Here is an 18,589-nt window from a genome sequence, read left to right as displayed (position 1 = left end):
TGCGATCATCCTAAGAGATAATTCTTATTACTTCTAGTTTTTCACATAAGAAAGCAGGTTCAAAGAGGTTAAGTGTCTTGCCAAAGGTCACATAATAGTAACAATGATAACAACATCAACCAGTTATTTAGTGCCTGCTTCACACCAGGCACAGTATTTCTTTTCATCCTCCTAGCAAATCTTTAAAATAATTACGATAACCTCCATTTTACTGATGAGATCACTGAGGTTTAGATAGTTTAAGACAGGGGTAACTGAGAAGCTTGCCTGAGATCAAAGAGGTAGGTCTTTCTGTCTCTGTTTCCATTCCACCACTGCCTCATGGAGCTGTGGGTGGTAGAGGTGGACTGAGCCTAGGACTGTATGATTCACTGTTCTTGCCATTACTAGCATTGCCTGGCAGCCCTTCCCCAGGACCAGGAAACTAAGGCCATGTGGTGTTTTGGATCTTCAGATCCAAAGATAGGCTCCTGAGATACAATGGCAATGAAAAAACCAAGGCTGAAGGCCATGGGATCCTGGGACAGTTTTCTTGGGGAAATGCATAACAGGGCAGCACCCTGGGAACTGCCCAACAATATTGCTGTTAGGGTCCTTGGGGAGAGCACCCAGAGGACCCTGAGTCCTGTCTCCCTCATCCTGTGTGGAATACACATGCTCCCCTGAAGTTGGTGGGCCAGGATGGGGTACACAAATCTCACTGAGGGACAAAAAGGAAAGGTAGGTGGGGTACAGTCTAGCCCAGGTAGAAAATTCCTGGAAGTAGATGAGAAAAATCATGGAGTTCCCAAATCACCCAGCAAAGTTCCCAAGGATTTGGGTCATTTTAAACTCCTCCTCTCTCCCAAAATACAGATTAGTCATAGGTCCCTGGAAGAATACTCTATGTCCCTTTGGATGAGTCTCAAGTTTTCATTTTCATTCTAATCTTTGAAATTATTCAATTATAATTGAAAAACACACACCAGATGATGAGTTGATGAATTGATGTTATGTTTGTTATTTCCAAGTGTTCGTGCAGGCCAATGGGGGCGGGGAAGCTATCAGTTGGCTACTGTTTTTTATTTGTAAATTGACTTATTTCATTAAAGGTTAACTTTTTCCCTCTCTTCCAACCCCTCCCTTTTCTGTCTCTCTTCCTGTTCCTCCTCTGACCCAGCAGCCTTCTTCCCTAAAAGTTTAGAGCCAGATCCCCTTCTGTCTCTCTCTTCAGACAAAGCTCCGGGCTGAGTAGCCTTGCCAGAAAGGCTGAAGCTAGCCGGAAGGCTGGTCTTCTTTTCTTTCCCCTTCTATTCCCTCTTCTTCCTCACACATGGCCTGACATTAAGCAGTACATAATTTCTGTGCTACGGCCAGAGACAGAGCTTCGGCTTGGCCAGGCTGCCCTATGGTTTCAATCTGATGAAAGCCAATTACACATTCCCTCTGGTCTGTTATTTCAGCTGAGGCACCACACAGTGGGCTGAATGGGTCCTTGTTGCTCACAAAAGGGAGAAATATTTGTAGGGAAAGTAATGACCCAGTTACGGCTGCGCCATCATTTCTAGGCAATTTCCTGGTAAGTGACCCTTTGGAGGACTCTGATGTCAGAAACTTCTATGCCCTCATTTCCTGCTTCATGGCTTCTGCTGGGCCCCTGCAGGGTCTAGTCTACCCTGAGCAAAGTGACCGGGAGACTGAGGGTTCCTGCACCATTGGGAGAAATCTATACATTTCTCATCCCCTTTTCTTTCTGCCACCCTGCCTTCCTCTCGTCCCCCCTTCATTCCTAAAACGATCATTGAGTGTCTATTATCATTACCCCAAGAAATAACACACAGTTTTAGACCTCAGGGTACTCATAGTCTTGAGGGGAGGTAGATTTGTATAACTGGTTGACCCAAGTTCTCCTGCTTTCTGTAGCCACAATTTCCAAATAAAGTAACTCAACCCACTGTATTACATCAAATTCAGGACTCCTCCAGATGTAAAGGACAGAAAACTCCATCCAAACTAGCCGAAGCTAGTTTTTATTGGCTCATGCAATAAGAAAGTCCAGGAGTAGACTGCCCTCAGATGAGGCTTGAACTGGCTTCTCAAAAATGTTACCAGCACCAGGTTACTCTCTCTGTATTTTTCAGCTGTACTTTTGTAGAGTTGGTCCTGTTTTCAGACATGCTTTCTTCCTCAACTGGCAATAAACAGGAGTTCCAGCATCATATCCAGTCATATTCAATAGGCAGGAGAACCTCCCTTTTTCCCAGACGTCTGAGAAAAATCCCACTCTGTCTTCTTGGCTCTGCTTAGACTGTGTGTTCAACCCTGAACTCAATCATTGTGGCCAGGGAATGTGCTGCTTTGATTGGCTAGATCTAGGTCATGTGCTCTATCTAGAGCTATGCGTTAAGTGTGGGGAAAAGCTATAACCACAGATGAAAATTCATTCATTCATTTATTACCGAAAAGAAATGGGGATGGATATTTGGGAAGCAAAGAGTGAATGTTTACTACATATTTGAGGGTTTGTCTCACATTTGCTCTTGGGACCGCTCGAGCTGCAGCTGCTTCTGTAACTTGGCCCCAACTCTGCCTTGGCGTGGACTTGCCTTGCTGCTGGTCATTGTCAGAAACTCTGGAATGGCTGGTCTTTGTCCTTTGTAATGCTTGGGCACAAAGCATTACTAACAAAAGACTGTTGTGTATAACAGCTGTTCACTGAGGATTTGGGGTCCTGGTATGGTATGGGCAGTGTTAAAAAGGTTTTTAAAGATTTGCGGTTGTCAGATTTGAGGGTATGTCAGAATCACCTGAAGGTCTTGATAAATCACAGATTGCTGGGCCCTACCTCCAGAGTTTCAACAAAAATATACACTGGCTCTTGTGTGCCAGCACCTTAGCTCTTGGTGCTAAGGTTACAATGATGGCCATGGTACCTGCTGCAAAATTCCTCTTTGTCATGCTGAGCGATTTAATTCCTTATTGCCAAACTTTTCTCATCTCAGTTCTCTCTGGGGACCCTCACTCTTCATAGCCAGATAAGCCCATGAAGATACTTTCTCCAACAGAGGAATCTATTTGTACTGTCCTTGGAGGTCAACTGACTCAAACTGCATCAGCTTCTGTGATAATATTTTATTTATTATGCTATTGCATAAGCAAACAGGGAATGTTGAGGGTGAAGTACAAATGCTCAAGGTATTGACTAGGTGTAGCTTTCAGAGGCACAAAAGGGAGTGGAATCTTCCACAAGGAACAGCTTGTTGACTCCCGTGTAGCAACATGGAAAGGGAGTAACTTGAGAGCCAGACCTACTAGCTGTGTGACCCGGGCATGTCATTAATTACTTTGAGTTTCAAATCCCTTATCATAAATTGAGAAAATAATAATGTGTTTCACAGGGTTGTAGTATAGAGGAAGTGAGATAATGGGAGACTTATTGATGCTTTTTCTCCTTGCCACCACTCTATCACCCAGACCTGTCAATTTCACCTCCTGAATACCTCAACTCCGTAACTTCTATTTCTACCTCCATCACCACCTTGGTCTGCCCATTACCTTGTTTCTCCAGGGCAGTGGCAGCCTTCCAAGTGGTCTTCTAGCCTTCCTCTTGCCCCCTTCATTCCATCCTCCACACAGCAGGCTGAGTAGATCTTAAGAACACACAATCCAATCATGCCACAACCCTTCCTTCCCATTAAAACTTTTCAGGGGTCTTAGGATAACCCTATTCAAAAAGCCCTCATTATTTGGTTCCTGCTTCTCTCTCCAGAATCATCTACTACCACTCTTCCCATTGCTTTCTCTGCCGTAGACAACTGGGGATAAAGACTCTCTCCTTGACCAAGTTAGGTTTGGTTAGTTTAGGTCTTGACGTTGGTCCCTCCCCCTCACCCCCTGGCCTTTCTGGGCCTGCATAACCCAGTTTTAGCAAGAATCCTGCTAAGTCAGTTCACACCCATCGTATCTGACGAAGTGCTTCATCCCTCACCTTTGATGTCTAAGTCCTTGGCCTGCCTTCAGCAAGAATCCTGTTTAGTCGGTTTAACAGGAATCTCCCTGCCCTTGATACCTCCTCTCAGTGATTTTCCATCCACTGAGGAGTTCCTCGCTCTGCTTTTGGGCTATAAATCCCCATTTGTCCGTTTGCATTTGGAGTTGAACCTGATCTCTCTCCCCTACCGTGACGGTCTTGACACTTTTCCAGTAGTCCTGAGGGAAGTCTTGTTACCATTTTAACAAGTGTCAGAATACTTTTTTTCTCCAATGATGGCTGCTTTTCTGTTCCTCAATGTCTCTGCTGATGTTCTGGGTTTTGGGCTGTCCTTCCTACCCTCTACCTAAAGCCCATGCAGCCTTCAGACATCATCTCAATGTTACCTTGTCAGGAAAGTTTCCTTAGCCCAACAGAGTGAGTAGGTGCCAAAATTTTGCTTTTGTAGCATGTGTCATGATTTGTAATTATACATTTGTACAGTTATTTTGATTAATGTGGCTTTTCATAACTCTTTCGTGTGCACCACAAGGACAGAGGTCATGTCTATTTCGTTCACGATTCTTATCTCCAGTATCTTAACACAGTACCTGGTACAGAGTAGTTGTTCTATGAATGTTTATTGATTGATTGCATGCATGCATGAATGAATGAATGGAAGTGCAGTATTTATAAAAGTGCTCTATAAATAATTTCTCCTAGTGTCCAACTGTGGTGATATTCCTGAGTTCTGTGGTGGGACATACAACAATTTATGACCTATTTCAACCTACTGCAAACCCTTCTAGGGGAAACCTAGGGGCATACCCTTGGTGGTGCCTGGAAAGCTCAGAGATTTCAGGTACCCCTCCTGAAAAATCCCCTTAGGGTGATCCTCCAGGACCATGATTTACTCCTCACTTTTTAATCCTCAGTTCCTGGAAGAGTGCCTGGGCTCTGGTAGTTACTCAAATAAATGATCTTGGGATTGAGGAAATGTCCAAAAGGGATCCACTGACCCATTTGGGTGGTTCTCAGGAATACAGATAATCCTCTTGAGACAGATGGTCTCCTGGATGGATGCTAATGGAGATGAATGCTAGTTCTGCCCTGATGGTGCCATCAGGAATAAAGCCCATGAGGGGCTTCTCTAGGTGACTAGTACTATAACATATGGAAATGGCAATATGAACTTAGTGAGATTTCTTAACTATTTCTATTACGGCCATCTGTTCTCCTACAGTATTTGTCAGCAGAACTGGTGGGCAGGATTGGGGAGGGAGAGGACACAGTAAGAAAGCAGGGAGCTGGGTGTCTGTTCCAGGACCTGACCCCACTTCCACCTCCCCCACTCTCTCCCTTCCCTTAATGCCAAGCTTTCTGAGACTCCTCCTCACATTCCACCCTGTCCTCATCCCTTTGTAGCCTCACTCCCGGTTGCACTGTGCAAGTGCTCCCCTAAGATTTCCAACGACCATCTTGTTGATAAACCACGTGGATGTGTCTGGGCCCTAACTTGTGCTCCCTGCAGCCTTAGACACTGCTCTCCTTTTCCTTCTTCTCTTGGTGGCCATGATGACATCATCCTCTCTTAGTCAGTCTCCTGCCTCTCCTTCCCATTCTTCTTATGGCCATTTCTTTCTCTTCCCACTTTACACTCTCCCCTGGGTGAACCACCTAATCCAATGGCTCAGTTACCACCTCTGCTCAGATGACTCTCAACTAAATCTATGACTCGAGCTCCAGACTCCGATAGGATAGGACAGCTGCATGGCATCCATGACTCTCCTTTCCTCCCACTCACCACATCGTGCCAATCACCAAGTCCTGCCTGTTCTACCTTCCTAATCCACCCCATCTCTCCACATTTCCCATCACTACCTTAGTGCAAGCCACTTTCCCCTCTCCTGTGGATCCTGACAACAGCCTTCTGTCTGGGTTTCTACTCCAGCTCTTCCCTCTTCAATTCGTTTCTACACAGAAACCACAGTGACGTTTCTAAAGTGAAAATTTGATCAGGTCACTTCTCTGCTTAAGTTCCTAGAGAGTCATGGGTTTCCCATTAACTTCAGGATGAAGTGTAACGTGAGGATATCAGCGACATCCCTTCTTGGTCCGGCCTCTGCTTACTTGAATTTTCAGCTCCAACTTTTGCAACTGCCCTGGCCCCAGGCAGTATTAGAGCTTTACCGAACTACTTGAATTCCCTTACTTCATCATGATCTCTTTGGCCTCAGGACCTTCTGATGTGCTGTTCGGCCTGCACCGCCTTTTCTTCATTCTTCCAGCCCACCTAACTACTCTTTCTTTAGGACTCTCTCAGATGTCACTTCCTCCAGGAAGCTTTCTGTGAACTTTTAAGGCCAGATTCGATGCCGCTTGACCCCCCTGCCCCGCCCCATTCTATTTGTTCTCAATGCACCCTGTACTTCCTGTCCTTTTACTTGTGTCTGTGTCTCCCCCGACTAAAAGCTCCTTGAGAGCAGGGACTCTGCCTGGTTCATGGTTGTATTCATGATTTGTAGCATAGTGTCTGCACACAGAAGGCATGAACAATATTTATTAAATGAAAGAGCAAGTGATTTCTTAAAGCTTTGTCATAGCTAGCCTACCATCGTGGTTAAGAACAAGGACATTGAAGCCAGACTGCCTTGATTGAAATCCTGGCTCAGATACTGACTCTCTGTGTAACCTTGGGTAAGCTACTCAACCTCTGCCTTGGCTTCATTATTTTAAAAATGTTTTTTTACCTCATAGAACTGCTTTCAGGGTTAAATAAGTTAATATTTATTTGCTTGACATAAAGTAAGTGACTGCCATGTAAATAGAAATACTTATTCTACTCTATGACCACACATGGATAATTTTGAGAGTAAAAGGGATGCTATTAATCATGACATCAGGACAACAGGTATAAAATAGGACTGTCCTGTGCAAGCAGGGACATTTGGTCACCTTACATGCAAAGGCTCATTAGGTAAATAAACGTCTTCATTTTTGTTGACTTTGTTTCTCCCCGTACATTGTCTTCTAGTGATTAGCAGCAACCTCTTCCAACCATAAAGGCCTGTGTGCTTATCTTTAGGGACAACAGGGAAAGGAAGAACAGGGGGGACAGTGTCCTAAGCAACAGAGTTGGTAGGGCAGCATTAAAGAAACAGAAATGGAGTGGAGTTCTTGGGGTGTGGGTACAGGATAAAAGGGGAGCCTTCCCACATCCCGCCAAGGCCTGTGGGTTTGACAGGAGGTGCATGTGCTCTCCTGATGGGTGGTATGATTTCTAGGGGTCCAGCCTTTCCTGGAGCCTTGTCTGTGGGGAGTGTCTGTGAGCAAGGCAGCCTGTGCTGACCCTGTTTGACATGCATTTGCTGTCTGCTCCTTGAGTTTGCTGTTTTCTCTCAAACTGTTTCAGAAACATGTGGTTTCATTTGCTTTCCCAGCAGGGAGTTTTTTTTTTTTCTTCATTATCTTAAAGTAGTTTTTTTTTTTTTTTTCTTCATTACCTTAAAGTAGTCGTTTTTTATGAACTGGGATAAACACCTGGTGGGCAGGAGTTTTATCTCATGTTCATTCCAATTTGAATTCCATTATTTCTCCTGCTTACCTGGGGAAGGGAAAAATATACTTTGTAAACACAGTCTCTCTTTTTCTAGTTTCCCAGACAGATGCATGATCAGAAAACAGCACCTCTGCAGCTGGCTGCATATTCCCGGAATACCAATTGCAGGCAGTTCTGTTGGTGACAATGGCGCTCGAGGGGAGGGGGAGGGGGAGAGCATCTTTCCTTATCTTGACATAAAGCCTGTCAGTCTGAGGAGGTGCCATTCAGAGATGTGTACCAACTCCATTCTCCCTCCCTCTCCTTCTGGGGTGGGAGTAGTGGTGGTAGTGGGGAGGGGGAAGGGAATGCACTAACATATAGACACTTCCTATGTGCACAGTGATAACCTTGCATTTTACTTAATACTCAGAACAACCTTAGAATATAGACACTAGTCTTTCTCCTTCATAGATAAGGAAAGTGAGGTTCAAAGAATAAAAAGAACATGCTAAAAATATATCAACAATAGGCAGGAATTTGAATCTGCCCCTATCTAATTCCAAACCCATGCTTTTTATATTATGTCTCTGAGCCCCCGAGAGGGGTGAGAATTTGCTTAGTGTCACACAGCCAGCCTAGAAGAAGGTTGTATCTTTCTAGCTTCCCAAAGGGAGGGAAAGGCAGGGTTAGGCAAAACACGTTGGTCATGTGCTTAATTAATATAGGAGAGGGAGAACTGCAGGAGTTTTTGACTGTTAGTAATTCCATCTTTCATTCATTCAACAAATATATATGCAGTGTTTACTGTGTGTCTGGCACAGTGTATCAACTTATATGAAGAATATAGTAGAACACAACAGTGTAAGTCAACTATACTTCAATAAAATAAATTAAAAAAGAATATAGTAGAAAAGGCAGGCTTGAGGTTATGTGTAGTAATTGATCTCAGTTTTGAACAAGTTGAGCTTAAGATAAAGGATTTTTATTAAGCATTTGGATATACCTGTCTGGAGCTCCGGGGAAAAGTCTGTGCAAGAAATATAGATTTGAGAATGACCCTCAAGTAGGTGGTAGTTATACCATTAGCAATGAGGGAACTAACTAGGGTTATATGAGAGACAAAAGCATGGAGGATGGAACATGAGGTAATCCCTATGTTTCAAAGGCAAACCAAGTGAAGAGTTCATAAAGAAGATTCAGAAGCACTGTTTAGAGATATAGGCAGAGAATCAGGAGAGAGGGGTGAATTTAGTTAGACTTTTTTCTATTTCCTTTAAAAAAAAATGACCTAATAAGGTGGAAAATACATACGACCAGTGCACCCATTTTCAGTGTACAGTTCCCAGACATATGTCACACTCAGATGCTATAACCGCAACAGCCCGCAGGCAGTTCTGGTGAAATACTGACAAATGTAAACAACCATGTAACCTCCACTCCATTCAAGATATAGAATATTGCCATCATATTAAGATTCCCTTGTGCCCCTCCTTGGTTATTCCCCTGCACTCCCTGATCCAAGCCACCACTGATCTGATTTCTATCACCATAGACTATTTTAGAATTTCACATCAATGTAATCACACACTATATACTGTTTAGTATCTTGCTTCAATAGTGTTGCTGCATGGGCCAGTGTCTTTATTTCTGAGTAAAATTTCACTGTATGAATATACCATGTTTGTTTATCCACTCACCTGTTAGTAGATGTCTGGGTTATTTCTAGTTTGGGACTATTATGAATGAAGTGCTATGAACATTTGTGTAGAAGTCTTTGTGTATATATATATTTTCATGGTCAAATGTTAAGTGTATGTTTAAGAGAAATTGCTTACTTCTTTCCAAAGTGGTTATATCATTTTACACTCTAATCAGTTATATATGAGATTTCCAAATGCTCCGCATTCTCACCCCAACTGGTATTGTTACTAGTTTTAATTCTTAGTAATTCTAGTAAATGTGTAGTAGTACCTAACAGTGGTTTTAATTTGCACTTGTCTGATGACTAATGATTGAATATCTTGTCATGTGCTTCTTGGCCATTCTTTGGGTCTATTTCTGGTCTATTTAGTTTCATTTGTATATTTGTCTATCTGTACTCCAGTATCACATTATAACGATTATAGTACTTATAATAAATCTTCAAGCCAAGTTATGTAAGTCCTCCAGCTTCTTTTTAAGAAGTGTTTTTGGCTATTCTAGGTCCTTTGAACTTCAACATAAATTTTAAAATCAGTTTGTTAATTTCCACAAAATAGAGCCTGCTGGGATTTTTATTGGAATTATGTTGAATCTATTGATCATTTTGGAGAGAGTTGACAATGATATTGTGCCTTTCAATCCATTTATTTAGGTATTTAGTTTCTCTCAGTAATGTTTTCTAGTTTTCCATATATGAGTTTTGTATATATTTTGTTAAATTTATCCTTAAGCACTTTATGTTTTGTTGCAATTTTATGAGGCGTTTTGGCTTTTCATGTCTCTTGTGCTTGAGGTTCATTGAGATTTTTGTATCTGTGCACTCATGATTTTCATAAAATTTTGAAAAATTTTTGTTATTATTTCTTCGCATATTTTTTCTGACTTCTTCTCTGTCTTTTTTCCTTTGGGGTCCAATTCCATATATAATAGGTCATTTGAAGTTGTCTCATTAATGCTCTGGTAATTTTTTTTTTTTTAGTCTTTTTTCTTTTTGTGTTTTTTTTTTTTTTTTTTTTGCGGTACGCGGGCCTCTCACTGTTGTGGCCTCTCCCATTGCGCAGCACAGGCTCCAGACGCGCAGGCTCAGGGACCATGGCTCACGGGCCCAGCCGCTCTGCGGCATGTGTAATCTTCCCAGACCGGGGCACGAACCCATGTCCCCTGCATCGGCAGGCGGACTCTCAACCACTGCGCCACCAGGGAAGCCCCCAGAACTGTTTTTAATCTATGACTAATATTGTCCATGACTGAAAAAATACCCTTCTGAATATTCTACCTGATGACCTGTAAATTAGGAAGTTTTCCTCTCTTGTTGGGAGATGAACCCTGAGGATTTCCACCCCTACTCCTTTCAGGTGTTTTCTTTTCCTTAAGTTCTGGCAGCTCAGATCCAGGCTGTGGATTGTGTTCAGGTTTACTCCATGTGTTTCTCATTCTGGACTCAGGTTGATGAAGTGGCTGCCTTGGGCATTTACTTTGTATGGCTGAGGGCTGGAGTGCAAGAGTACAAGTAGAAAAGTCCCTGTTTGGAACTGACCAATTTTCAGCTCAATTTACATGTCATTGGCCAATGCAAGTCCCATAGCCAGGCCGAAAGTAAACAGGGGCAGGGAAGTATGCTCTGCCCACAGTGAACCATGGCAAAACTGGAAGAGGAGAAAATTTTGACCAAATAATGCAATCGACTACAAGGAATGTCACAGAATCCAAGGAAAGAGAGAGAAGTTGTTATCAGCCTAAAGTGCTTAGATGTTAAATAAAAAAGATGAGGTTAAAAATTATGTTTTGAGTTTCACTGATGAGACTGTCTCTAGAAATTTATGTGGATAGTGGTAGATGGAGCCAGGTTAAAGTAGAAAAAAGGAGTGACAGGAATATGGTAGAGAGAAAACAACAAGTGAGGACTATATTTTCCAGAAGCTTCACTTAAAAGGAAATGAGAAAGATTGTCATAACTAATGGGGAGCATAGGGACTGGAGATGTGTGTGTGTGTGTGTGTGTGTGTGTGTGTTTAATTGGTAATACTTGCACATATTCATAGGCTGAGTGAAAGAAGCTGGTAAAGAAAGGGAAGTGGAAGATACTAAGTCAGTTTTCAATGTATTGCCTCTCTGCTCCAAGTACACTCTCCATTGCCTGTTCTGTGGAAATGGAGCTGGACCCTGTTTACAGTTTTCCTTTGCCAGCTGGCACAAGGTTAATTTAAGCTTTGTCAGTGGAGGGCACTGAAAAGATACTGGGAGGAAAGAGCTTCTCTTCCTGGTTCCTGTGTGTTCCTCTTGGCAGGCTCTTACAGCAGAGCACCAGCAGCTCATGGTGGCCAGCTGCAAGTGTGGTAACCAGCAACACACACGGTGGCCAGCAGCAGATGGCTTCTCCCTGTGGGCGCCTTCTCCCAGCATACCAGAGTGTGGCTTTCTAATCCACCATCCTAACAGGTATTTTCCCAGCAAGCTCTGCAGGGCAGCACCTCCTCAAGGAGGTCCTTTGGCACTCCAGATGGCTTCCTGGGCAGTGTATGGTGGCCTTACAAGCTCTACAGCACAGACCTTCCATGCAGATCGCTTTTTCAGGTACCTTAGAGGGTGGCTTCTTGGTGAGTTCTGTTGGCACAACATCTCTGCTGTCCAGTGGGTCAAGGCCTCACCCTTTCCAACACAGGTTAGATATCAGCCGAGGGGATGGGGCCTCTTCTGTCTCAGTCCTAGAGGTATTGGCTGCTCCCTATATCGGGTATTTGTGTATCTCATTGAGTTCTTTCTTTCTCCTTAGAGGGTAATCCCCTGTTATAGTTAATAATTATTTATATTAAAATCCCTCTGTTCCAGTTCCGGTTTGTATTCTGTCTCCTGAGTGGACCCTGACTGATACACTGATAAAAGAAGGGAATAGAAATTTCAGAGGTGGGGAGGCCACAGAAGATAATTTAGGCCCAGGTGGAAAGGCTGACTCTGAACAAGAAGAGGAGCATCCTTTGAGCCTGGAGACCATATGGAAGGATATGTGGTGGGTAGTCAGAATGTGTTTATGAGAGAAGGAGGATGAGAAGCTGAGGGAGTTCTTGGCTTTACTTTTCTCAGTGAAGTATGAGGACAGGTTATCTGCTGAGGCCTTGGGGAGAGTGAGGCAGATTTGTAATAGTCCTTGAAGAACTTTCAGAAGACCAAAGTGTGCCAGCACAGACAGTGTTCTCCAGCAGGACCCAGGAGTCCAGGCTTAAGGGCAGAGCATGCAGTTGTAGGACTGACTTGGGGCCAGGGTTTTCCAGAGCTTGGGAGTAGAAGGAAAAGGGAGCAAGGGTGCTGACGAGGCTGACAAGAAGTCATTCAGCTTATCGACCAGAGGTCTAGCTTCGTTTTCCAAGGACTGAGCCCTGGGGTTGAGGGAGGAAGGAAGATAAACTGTGAGGCAATAAAGAGGCTAAGGTGCTGGAACTCAGTGAGGTCAGGGAGTGGTGAAGTGGGAAGAATAGAACAGAGCTGGAGGGATTGTGGTCCAAGTGGGATGTTGAAGTTTAATTTTTGAGAGATAGAGCAATGCTAGTAATGGTCCAAGTGTGGCCTTGAAAAGTGTGGCTGAAAGCAGCATAGAAGGTTATTTGAAGTAATCAGGATAAAATTAGGGGGAGGTTAGCATGTCAGATGGGTTGGAGTCAGCGAGTTGTCTCAGGACCATGGTGGGAGTTAATGTGTAAGGGTAAGTGGAGACAGTCCTCAGCTGGTGTGGGCCAGGGTCAGTGACAGCAAAGGAAGAGGTAGAGCGCAATGAACCATTCGTTTGAGGAGGGCTTTAAATGAGGGTAGAAAAGCCATAGTGTGAAACTGCTAGCGAGGGTGGGGGGCAGGAAGGGAGAGTGCTGACCCCAAGTGTACCCTTCTTGGCTGGAAAATGGAACTCATGTGGGAGGGAGAGCGGCCTCCACACAAGAGGGCTGCAAGGGAACCAGTGTCCTTGGGGCAAGGCCAGGTTTTAGTTACAGTGAGTGGGAGGATACAGTGAAAGTTCTTGGAGGGTGTTGTGGACGTAGAATTTGTTTTTAGTGGAATGAGGGTTACCAAGAGCACAGGGAAAAACATTCAGAAGGAAAACTGTGACAAGGATTTGGAGAGGAGAAAGGTAATGAGTGGCCCAGCAAAGGGACTTAAAGTCCAACAACGGAGTTCTCATCCATGTATCAGAGTACCAGGCACACTGTAGGGCCTCAACTAATATATCTGACTGAGTAATTGAATAAATGAATGAATAAATAAAGTCTGTTCCCTGTAGCTGCTTACTTTGATTCTCTGGGATTTAGTTTCTTCATTTGTTTACTGAGAATGCTGCTGCTTTTATCCCCCTAGTTCTCAAATTTATAGCAGTTTCCTCTCCAAAGCCCCAGTTCTTTCCATCTGGCAGAGTGGGTGTCCTATTCTAGTCCATTTCATGCTGGGAGGGCAGGAAAGTCAGGGCTGAATCTTCCTCTGGTTACAACCTGGGAGAGACTGAAGTTTAGAGAGAGTAAAGAGTTCACGCAATATCATAGATTAAGATTTACAGTAAGACTGGGAAAGATATAGGGGTGCTTCCCCCATTTCAGCCCGTTCTGTGGCCCCCAAACCAGCCCTGGAGAGAGGCAGGTGGAGTAGGGGATTCACAGAAAACAGTAGTACAGCCCAGGTAGTCAGGATCCGTGCAAGGCAGCGTCCAGCAGGTGGGAGTGTGGAGTTGCAGAAGGCTGGCAGCCTTGAGTAGAACCGGAAGACAGACACTAGCCAACCTCTGATATGGATGGGAGAGGCTCTTCAAGACCGTCCTTGCAGGCTGTGCAGCCAAGCTAGGAGCGCAACACTGGCTGCCCTCTCATTCTCCAACCAGTACTCCCGAGAGGAGGGGCAGGAAGCAGGAGGGGCGGGAAGCAACAGGAGCGAGATACTCCCTGCCTCTTTTTCCTCTTTGCCCTCAAAGGTAGGAGGTGTTGATGATGGTGAATGTAGCCTAGTGGAGAGTGCACAGCGGTGGGGAGTTCTAAGTCCAAGCACACCCACGTCCTAGACGTGCACACAGGCCACTTTGCCAGACGTCTGTGGGTGAGTGATCGTGGGGTCTGTTCCACGTCCTTCTCAAGCTTTTGTCCTGAAATATATGTGACAGCCTTGGTAGAGTGAAGACTAAAAATGTAAGGATTATTAATGGTTAATGGGTAAAAGCAAAAATATGCTCCTTGAGCTATGCTAGAGGAGGGAAGAAGAATTCTAGGGAAGGTATGGGCTGAAGACTTTGCTATATGCAGAAGAACTGGGCCTTTTGACTATATGTTTTCACTTCTGTGAGGTCACGTAGTAGAGGGGCAAGAATGTCAATACAACATTGTAGGGCAGTTGTAAGCACTCAGAAAACAGAGGCCATAAAAAATAACAGTAATAAACTACTACCTATTAAGTATCTACTATGTTCCAGGCACATTACATGTGCTGAGATTTAATCATCACAACAGTGCAATAGGATAGATGTCATTATCGACTCTAACTAGAAATGGTATCTGAGACGTTAAATAATAGCACAGATGATAAGTAGTGATGGCAGCATTTGAACCCAGGTCTGTTTGGCTGTGATAGCTCATGCCTTTCTCACGTAATGTATGGCCTTATACTTTACTAAATCTCCAAAAGCCTTTCTAAGGACGTGTCTTAAGCTGGTTACTTAAGAATCACTCAGGGGACTTATTAAAATGCATATTCTTGAGTGCTGCCCCAGGGAGAACATCACCAATGATTCAGACTTTTCCTTCTTTTTCTCTTTTCAGTCTCTGTCCCTCTACATTACTTTAGTTGTTAATGGGTCACGATAATCCATACTTCTGTCTCTTTAACATCTTATACTTCATATCTTTTCTTGAAAACACCAGCAAAGGTGAATTCATTTTGTCAAGCCAGAGACCCCTGAGTCTCTGCACCAAAGAGCAGCTCCCTCTTGTTCCAATAATACACTTACTTGAATCCACCTTATTCTCCTGGGGGTGCAGGAACCGTCTTTGGACACAGACAGCCCACTACGGGGAGAAGCTTCCACGTGGGGAGGACCCAGCCCTGGGAGGGAAACAGAAGCCCAAAGCAGGTGGATTCCTGGGGTTTTCTTCACCTGATAGTAAGTATTTATTGAGTACTATGTGCTAGGCACCCGACAAGGTGTTGGGGATAGAGAAATGCATCAAACAGACAAAGTCTCCGCTCTCATGTGTTTTAGACAGGTCGACAAAGAAGGCCTCTCTGAGGAGGTGGCATTTGAGCTGAGGCCTAAATGAAGTGATAGAGTGAACCATGAATTGCTGGGGAAAAGCAGACCAGGCAGAGGGAACAGAGAGTGCAAAGACCGCAAGCAGGGGTCTTCTGGGTATGTTTGAAGGAATGCCAGAAGGTCAGTATCCGGCAAGAAACCTGGAGTGGAGTGTGCAGAGAGGAGCAAGGTAGGAGATGAGACAGGAGAGAGAGCACAGGTTGGAGCATGTAGGGCCTTGTAGGCCATTGTGATAGTCTGGGGTTTTATTCCAAATAAGATGACGAGCCATTGGAGGGTTTTGTACAGGCATGTGACATGATTTAATTTAGGTTTTAATAGGGTCACTCGGGGTGCTGGGTTGAGAATTAACTCTAGGGGGGCGAGGGTGCCAGCTGAATCCCAAGGCAGCTCTGCTCTAGTTGACTTTTATCTGATTCTAGGTGTCATCTTGCTACTATGATGGCCAAATGGGGAACCGCTATGATCCTCCACCATCCTTTCTGTTCCTCTTGCCCCTTCCCAGTCACAGTACCATGATTCTCATAGTTACAGATTGATAGCAAAGGAGAAAGTGGCAGTGGTGGGGACGTTGACCACATTAGTGCTGTCTGGATACCAGATAAGCCAAGCCAAATGCCTCCGTTATACCAGACAGAATTTTGGCTTTAGGAACAAAGTGGCAGCAGAGCCATAACTCATCCACTTGCTGAGTCATTCACCCATTCTTTTAACTCTTATTGAGCACACACCATGTGCCAAGAACTATATGAGCCGCTGGAGAGCTAGAAAATTTTGCAAAGGTCCCTAATAAACTCTGCCCCAGAGGAAATCCTCAGACTAACGACTAACATTTATTGAGCACTTTTTGATGGACCAGACACTGACTTAAGTGCTTTTTATGTATTGCCATATTGAATCATTTAAATCAACTCTATTAGGCAGGTAATATTTTACTTGCCATTTTAAAGATGACGAAATCAAGGTACCCAGAGGTTGAGCAACCTGTTCAAGGTCACCCACCCAGCTATGAAGTGAACTGGTATTTGAGCCCAGACAATACAGCTCTAGAGTCTAGACTCATAATTATAATGCAATGGGATGAGTACTCACTAGAGCTACTGGGAGGTTTTGACATTATTGAAGGGCAAGGTCCAAAGCCTTTTCAAATTTCCAATCCTGTTAATGCCACTGTAGTGTATAACTTCTCCCCATAAAACGCTGTAAAGTACAACTAAGATTTTAGTTTTTAACATCTTTATTGGAGTATAATTGCTTTACAATGGTGTGTTAGTTTCTGCTGTATAACAAAGTGAATCAGCTATACAGATACACATATCTCTAAATCTCCTCCCTCTTGCGTCTCCCTCACACCCTCCTAATCCCACCCCTCTAGGTGGACAAAAAGCACCGAGCTGATCTCCCTGTGCTATGAGGCTGCTTCCCACTAGCTATCTATTTTACATTTGGTAGTGTATATATGCCCATGCCACTCTCTCACTTCATCCCAGCTTACCCTTTCTCCTCCCCGTGTTTTCAAGTGCATTCTCTACGTCTGCATCTTTATTCCTGTCCCTAGATTCTTCAGAACCATCTTTTTTTTTTTCAGATTCCATATATATGTGTTAGCATATGGTATTTTGTATTTCTCTTTCTGACTTACTTCACTCTGTATGACAGTCTCTAGATCCATCCACCTCACTACAAATAACTTGCATTGTGGTTGGAAAAGATACTTGATACAATTTCAATTTTCTTAAATTTACCAAGGCTTGATTTGTGACCCAAGATATGATCTATCCTGGTGAACGTTCCATGAGCACTTGAGAAGAAAGTGCATTCTGCTGGTTTTGGATGGAATGTCCTCTAAATATCAATTAAGTCCATCTTGATTAATGTGTCATTTAAAGCTTGTGTTTCCTTATTTATTTTCATTTTGAATGATCTGTCCATTGGTGGAAGTGGGGTGTTAAAGTCCCCTACTATGATTGTGTTTCTGTCTATTTCCCCTTTTACGGCTGTTAGCCTTATGTTACAGCCTTATGTATTGAGGTGCTCCTATGTTGGGTGCATAAATATTTATAATTGTTATATCTTCTTCTTGGATTGATCCCTTGATCATTATGCAGTGTCCTTCTTTGTCTCTTGTAATAATCTTTATTTTAAAGTCTATTTTGTCTGATATGATAATTGCTACTCCAGCTTTCTTTTGATTTCCATTTGCATGGAATATCTTTTTCCATCCCCTCACTTTCAGTCTGTATGTGCCCCTAGGTCTGAAATGGGTCTCTTGTAGGCAGCATATATACGGGTCTTGTTTTTGTATCCATTCAGCCAGTCTATGTCTTTTGGTGGGAGCATTTAATCCATTTACATTTAAGGTAGTTATCGACATGCATGTTCCTATTCCCATTTTCTTAATTGTTTTGGGCTTGTTATTGTATGTCTTTTCTTTCTTTTGTGTTTCCTGCCTAGCGAAGTTCCTTTATCATTTGTTGTAAAGATGGTTTGGTGGTGCTGAATTCTCTTAGCTTTTGCTTGTCTGTAAAGCTTTTAATTTCTGCATTGAATCTGAACGAGAGCCTTGCTGGGTAGAGTAATCTTGGTTGTAGTTTTTCCCTTTCATCCCATTAAATATGTTCTGCCACTCCCTTCTGGCTTGCAGAGTTTCTGCTGAAAGATCAGTTGTTAACATTATGGGGATTCCCTTGTAAGTTATTTGTTGCTTTTCCCTTGCTGCTTTTAATATTTTTTCTTTGTATTTAATTTTGGGTAGTTTGATTAATGTTTCTTGGCATGTTTCTCCTTGGATTTATCGTGTATGTTACTCTCTGTGCTTCCTGGACTTGATTGACTATTTCATTTCCCATGTTAGGGAAGTTTTCAACTATAATCTCTTCAAATATTTTCTCAGTCCCTTTCCTTTTCTCTTCTCCTTCTGGGACCCCTGTAATTCGAATGTTGGTGCATTTAGTGTTGTCCCAGAGGTCTCTGAGATTGTCCACAGTTCTTTTCATTCTTTTTTCTTTATTCTGTCTGCAGTAGTTATTTCCACTTTTTTATCTTCTAGGTCACTTATCTGTTCTTCTGCCTCAGTTATTCTGCTATTGATTCTTTCTAGAGAATTTTAAATTTCATTTATTGT

Source organism: Phocoena sinus, chromosome 1 (assembly GCF_008692025.1).
Source record: "Phocoena sinus isolate mPhoSin1 chromosome 1, mPhoSin1.pri, whole genome shotgun sequence".
Taxonomy (NCBI): domain Eukaryota; kingdom Metazoa; phylum Chordata; class Mammalia; order Artiodactyla; family Phocoenidae; genus Phocoena; species Phocoena sinus.
The sequence above is the reverse complement of the archived record's forward strand: the minus strand, read 5'-3'. Positions refer to the sequence as shown.